Genomic DNA, 6,217 nt, shown 5'->3' with positions numbered 1-6,217 from the left:
TCAGAAGGTTGTTCGAGTCTGTTATGCATACAAGATTCATAGTTGTGTGGACTGGAAGACGAGGATGTTCCAGCATTGAAGAATAAAGAGCTCGAGACGAGGGGGAGTTTGTTGATACATGTTTTGTACGTCTCGGTCTTTATTTGTCTGATAATGTAATAGTTTTAGTTTATAGGGGGTTTAATGTAAAAGGGCATTTTGGTAATTAAAGTATTCTGCCAATTCGCCTAAATTGTAAGCCACATTCGTTACACCGTAACGAATGTGTCACATTCGTTCTAATGTAAGCTCCATTCGTTAACCTGATTAACGAATGGAACATAACGAATGAAGGCTATTCGGTATGTAATGTATAACGAATGACTTGTTTCATTCGTTAATCTTTTAATGTAACGAATGACTCATTCATTAAGGTTATCTTAACGAATGAGTTCATCCCCTATTTGTACCCGTGTACCTAATTCTAATGAAACAGTTCTGATTATTCCTTCTTCCACCTCGTTACTCTGTCCAAATACACTCTGAACACACACAGTACACACAGTTAATGTAATCAATCCTAATCGTATACGAAATCGACGAATTCATCGATGTCATCTTAAGATCTAGATCCTTCTGGCTCAATCAAGTGTTCCCAATAATTACAGCTGAAAAAAAGTTAAAAGTTAATCGGTTCCAACTTCCGATTATAGTGAAAATCTTAAATCAGCCCGAGTATGAATCAGTTACCTTGTGTTGCCACCATAACGGACACGAAGAAGTTCTAAAAAAACCTGCAATAAATAGAATCTAACTATTAGAATAATTAAATAACAATTAATTTGTTAATCTGCTTAAAAAACAAAAAAGATGGAAGCTCTAAATTGTTGAGTCATAAAAAAAGAACTAGTGGTAATATTAAGGTTACCTTTGGCTTTTAGAGAGAGAGAGAGAGAGTGAAAGAAACTGGGACCAATGAGCATCTCTTCATCATCATCTTCGCCGGGCAACACCGCCAAGAAAGTCTGGCAGCAAGATTGAGCGATTTATGAGATTTAGGTATCTACACCGACGCAGCGGTGGTACCAACGCTCTATGCAGGATCCGAAATAGAAAGGATCAAGAGAACATATAGTATGCAAACAAATAAGCAAATAAAACCAGTGATTACCAAGAAAATAAAAGCCACCTAAAATGGTTAACAGAAACTTAGAAACCCCATCTTTGACAATTCAAGGTGCATTTATTGTCTGTCATCAAACTCGTTGCGCTTCCCTACTGTCACCAGTAGCTCAAGAGTCACATGCACTCACAAAATCAATTTTCAAAACAAAACCTTTCATGGTTCATTATCTTTATCTTTTTGCATTACCCATTTAAAATAGACTCACCTCTTTGAAGATTTCACTATGAGAGACTTGCTTGAATCCCTACATGATAATATATAATAAGTAAAAATATTAAAAATGTATGTTAAATAAGTCTACAGGGAGATATGAAACATATTCAAAGAAGCTTCATTTGAGTCTCCGATTTTGGCACAAAAGGTGTTGGTATTGTGGTTTTCAATGGTGCCCAAGTCCTTTACCACCACTAATCTAGCAACAATGGCATCGATAGATTAAACATTTGAACAAATGGCAATAGAAATATGATCATAAAATGCAGGTTTAATTCCTTTTAGGCTCGACTATCATTATTTTAATCTCGGCTAGTTGGGAATCTTCCGAATCAATCATGATGTTTACATCACCTACCATGGCTGCAAAATTAAACAGCCATCACTATAAATGTTTGTCATATAATAAGCAATTAGAGGTGTGCAAAATTAAACTCATATTTGGAACATAACATCCACCAATCTAAATGTTTTGATATAATGAGCAGTACATACACTAAACCTTATTTATTGAGTTTGAAATCAAGAAACACAGATTGAACTCACATCATACATCCACGCTTGGCCATCATCTCCTCCTAAGTCCTAATTTACATTTGGGCCTCTTAAATAAAGCAGCAATATTGGCAGTAACAATACCATCACAGGTATCTTTTGCGCATTATATGAAATAAATAATGATCATGCATATCTCAAATCAATGATTTTGTACATTAGAAAAAAAAAAGAAATATTGTACATTCAAACGGTATCATTCCACCACCCTAAGCTTGTAAAAAAGACTATACAACCTCCAACCATTTCCATTGCTTTAAGAGACAATAGAAATTGTAAAAAAAACACATTAAGCTACCATTTATTTCTACATTCAACCTGAGCATAAGAATTTAACGTCCTACTTATATAACAACCTGCTTAAATAAACAATAAGCTTGTACATAAAATACAGTAGTGACCCTTTGTAAGCATTAAAACTGTTTATAATGTGCATTTTCTTCAATGTATCATAATCAATTAATTATTAATTTAAAAAAAGGTTATAGGCCTATATTCATTATTTAGGATAATAGTAAAAGCAAAATCAAACAGAACCTAAACTAAATCGAACCCAAACCAAAACCGAACAATATTCGAAAGCTCAACCACTGAATTTTGAGTTTTGGTTTGGTTTGAGCCTAAAACCGACCAAACTGAAAAAATGAAACCGAACATTTTTCAAAAACTCGAAAACGAATTTTTGCCATTTTGTTCAGTTTCAAACCAAAAGCGATCAATGCATACCCTGTCACACCCCAACCTAAGGCGGAAATGCCGGGGCGTGATCCGATTGCTCACAGCTCGAATATACTATCATATATAAAATGTGACAATATCTAATTAATTATTTTATTAAAAGAATATACACAATATCCAAATATAGCAAATAACATAAGTATATGAATGCAAGGTCAAATAATGTTTTCTTGTTTATATCCTAAGGTCTTGTCTACGTGTCCAAACTTCGATCTTCAATACAAGCAACCTGCATATGCGTAGAAAATGGAGTTTTGTCAACATAAAGTTGAGTGAGAATATCATCAGTTTTGACACAACAATATAAATAAGCATAACGTGATAAAAGCGGTAAATATAATCAAACCATAACAAGTATGTAGATCGTTGCCAAGCGAATCGGGCGTTGGTCACTAGCAGGAGCACCCACTATACGAATGAATGAATAGTAATCTCAATATACAAATGAATGAATAGTAACACAAGTAAGCAAATAGAACGTATGTTTCTCACAATTACACGCATGTATTTGTTTGAATATATATATATATATATATATATATATATATATATTATGAAATACGGATAGGTACGCATATGTCCTCAAAACGTTTAGAAAAATTGGTAAAATAGGGGAATGATAAACTCACCTGATCAAATAAGCCAAATGGAAATGAATACGACAAGGAAGCGATAATCACGCTCTTCGGGTATTAGCGACAAGAATCCTAACTACAACAATTTCGAGAATGAATATGAATCTAACAACGAACCTAAAAACTAGATAGAGACTCGAGAATTGATGATCGAGTGTATTCTTGCGAAAGTTAAATATTACTTAGACTTATTATCAATTTTATTTATTAATTTTATAATAAATAGCATATCTTAATATATTTATAATTATAAACAAAATATTTAAATAATTAAATATTTACATTCTTCCATAGATTATATAAAGAGATTTGTTTTAAATGATTATTTTAAACCAAAGATATATTTAATGTATTTATATATATCTTTCACCATTAGAAAAGATTTCGTTTTAACTAAATATTGTAAATAATATAGGTAATTAATAAATAATAATTTTCATATAAAATATGATCTTTTATACAATACTTAAACTTATACTTTTAATACATTAACTAAAGAGATTATAATATATATATATATATATATATATATATATATATATATATATATATATATATATATATATATATATATAGGAGTGGGTTCTAGTGAAAACTCCTCTTAAAGAGAAAACTTAAAAACTCCTAAAAACTTCTAAAAAACTATTTTCAACTTCTTTTTAAATTTTTTTGAAGTTTTTTTTTTCCATTATTCTTATATGTTGTTATTGGTTCCAAAAAAAAAACAACTTGTCGGTAACCTCGTCGGTATAGTGCGCATGTGTAATAGTGTGCATTGCATATATGCAAAAGTGTTTGTATTGTATAGAATACAACACTATTACACATATTTGATACACACCATTGTATATATGCAATATAAGACTAATACACACATCGAATACACATTAGTACGTATGTGTAATACAACATTAACGCACATGTGCACCACATCGACTTTTATTTTATTATTATTTTTTTTCATATAATACAACACTACTACACATATACAATACACAAATATTGAATATATGCAATAAAACATTATTAAACACAAAAATACATAGTAATACACATGTGTAATACAATGGTATCCAGTATGTGCATTACAACGGTTTTTTTTATTTATTTTTTTTTTATATTTTTCGAGTGAAATATAAGAATAATGGCTAAAACAGAATTTTGAAAATATTTTTTTATTTTTAATTAAAAATAATTCTTTAGGAGTTTTGAAGTTTTCTCTCTAAAGGTGAGTTTTCTCTTGATTCTCTCCCTATATATATATATATATATATATATATTAGATTAAAAACCTTATTAAAATCAGTGTTTATACGTAATACATAATCATACATATATTCATATATGGTTTTTGACCAGGATTCGGACATCTAGTTTAATCGTTGGTGTTATATAAATATTGAATAAATAGGGTATTTAAAAATTGGTAATATAGTTTAAATAATTGATAAAATAACTAAATGAATTATTAACAAAATATAACTAAAAAACTCGGGCTGGGTGGGGTTAGAACCCGCGCCTTCAGCCTGGACAACCTTAACACGCACACCCCTAGCCACTGGGCTAGGTGGTTTTGTTTGTTATTACATCGACATGGATTTATTATAAACACAAGCCAGATACAACAAGAACCCAAAATCAACAATCGATCAATCCGTTAAACGTTTGATGAATTGATGTTAGGGCTATTGTAAAGAAAATCAAGACGAACTCAATCATATAACTTATTACCTGATTAAATGTTTAAACACGGGTCAATTTCGAGTTAACAGAGCCGGCAAGGAGGACGACGAACAGGTATAACAAGACGTCAATAATCCAATTAACCATTGGGCTTCAGTTGAAGCTGGTTCTAGAGTTGTGCAGACGCGAGTAATTGAATTATAATCAATCCTAGGTTATATAATCGGTTTTAGGTCAAATCGGTTTAGCTAATGAATCAATACGCGTTATATCTGATCTTGTTTCTTAATTAATGTTGTCGATTAGGCCGATAATGGTAATAGAAATCACAAACACGATTCAATTCCTAATTTAGAACGACAATTGTGGCTCAATCTAGCTAAACGGGTCGCGGGTATACGGGTTTTTGAATCAGGGACCAAAAGGTTATATAAATAATATGTAGAAATTGAAATTTAGTCCTTGAAGATTGAAGGTGGAAACAATAAAGGATTAAAGTTTGTGTTTGGGTTAAAAATGTACATTTTCCAAAGTTAAATATATATTAAATAAATATAATAAACAAATATGAATTGTATAATAATTTCTCGATAAACGCGATACTTTATAGTGCTAAAATTTCCCGAACATAAGACGAGTCGGGTAGCAGGTGTAAATTAATATGTGGAAAACCGAGTTGTTACATACCCTATCAGTTATACATATCAACTCTTTTTATCAAGTAAACCTTTCATAACTTCATCCACTTTGATTGCTTCACACATCATAAGCAAAAAAGGGGCATACCTGCTACAAACCCGAAAAAGAAGTTAGCCCAAGCAAAAGTGATGGTTTGCAGGGGGTAATTATGAGAACTCGTATATAAATAACATGTATATATTGAAAGATACTTATTAATAATGCAAAACAGTATACCTATGGTATGGTCATGGAAATATTCTTTTTCATCATATTCATAACCATATTCAGATTATACAACATTTGCGCATACGAATTCAAAGCCTTGCCCTTTGGATCATGAAACAAACCATTCTTCTCCGAAACACAGATCAATGCCATCTATGTTTAATTATCATATCCACTTACATTAACATATAAATCCCTAATTAACCTAACCTAAAAACACAAATTTAAGGGATCTCAATAGAAAACCACACAATTTACTTTGTATTCAACCAACAAATTGAATAAGAATCAAGTTCCATACAAATTGAAATGATTTGGGAGG

The sequence above is a fragment of the Bidens hawaiensis genome, unplaced genomic scaffold (genome assembly GCF_021521415.1).
Source record: "Bidens hawaiensis isolate Kalapana, Puna unplaced genomic scaffold, B.hawaiensis_p1.1 tig00019361_1, whole genome shotgun sequence".
In the NCBI taxonomy this organism is placed as follows: Eukaryota; Viridiplantae; Streptophyta; class Magnoliopsida; order Asterales; family Asteraceae; genus Bidens; species Bidens hawaiensis.
The sequence above is the reverse complement of the archived record's forward strand: the minus strand, read 5'-3'. Positions refer to the sequence as shown.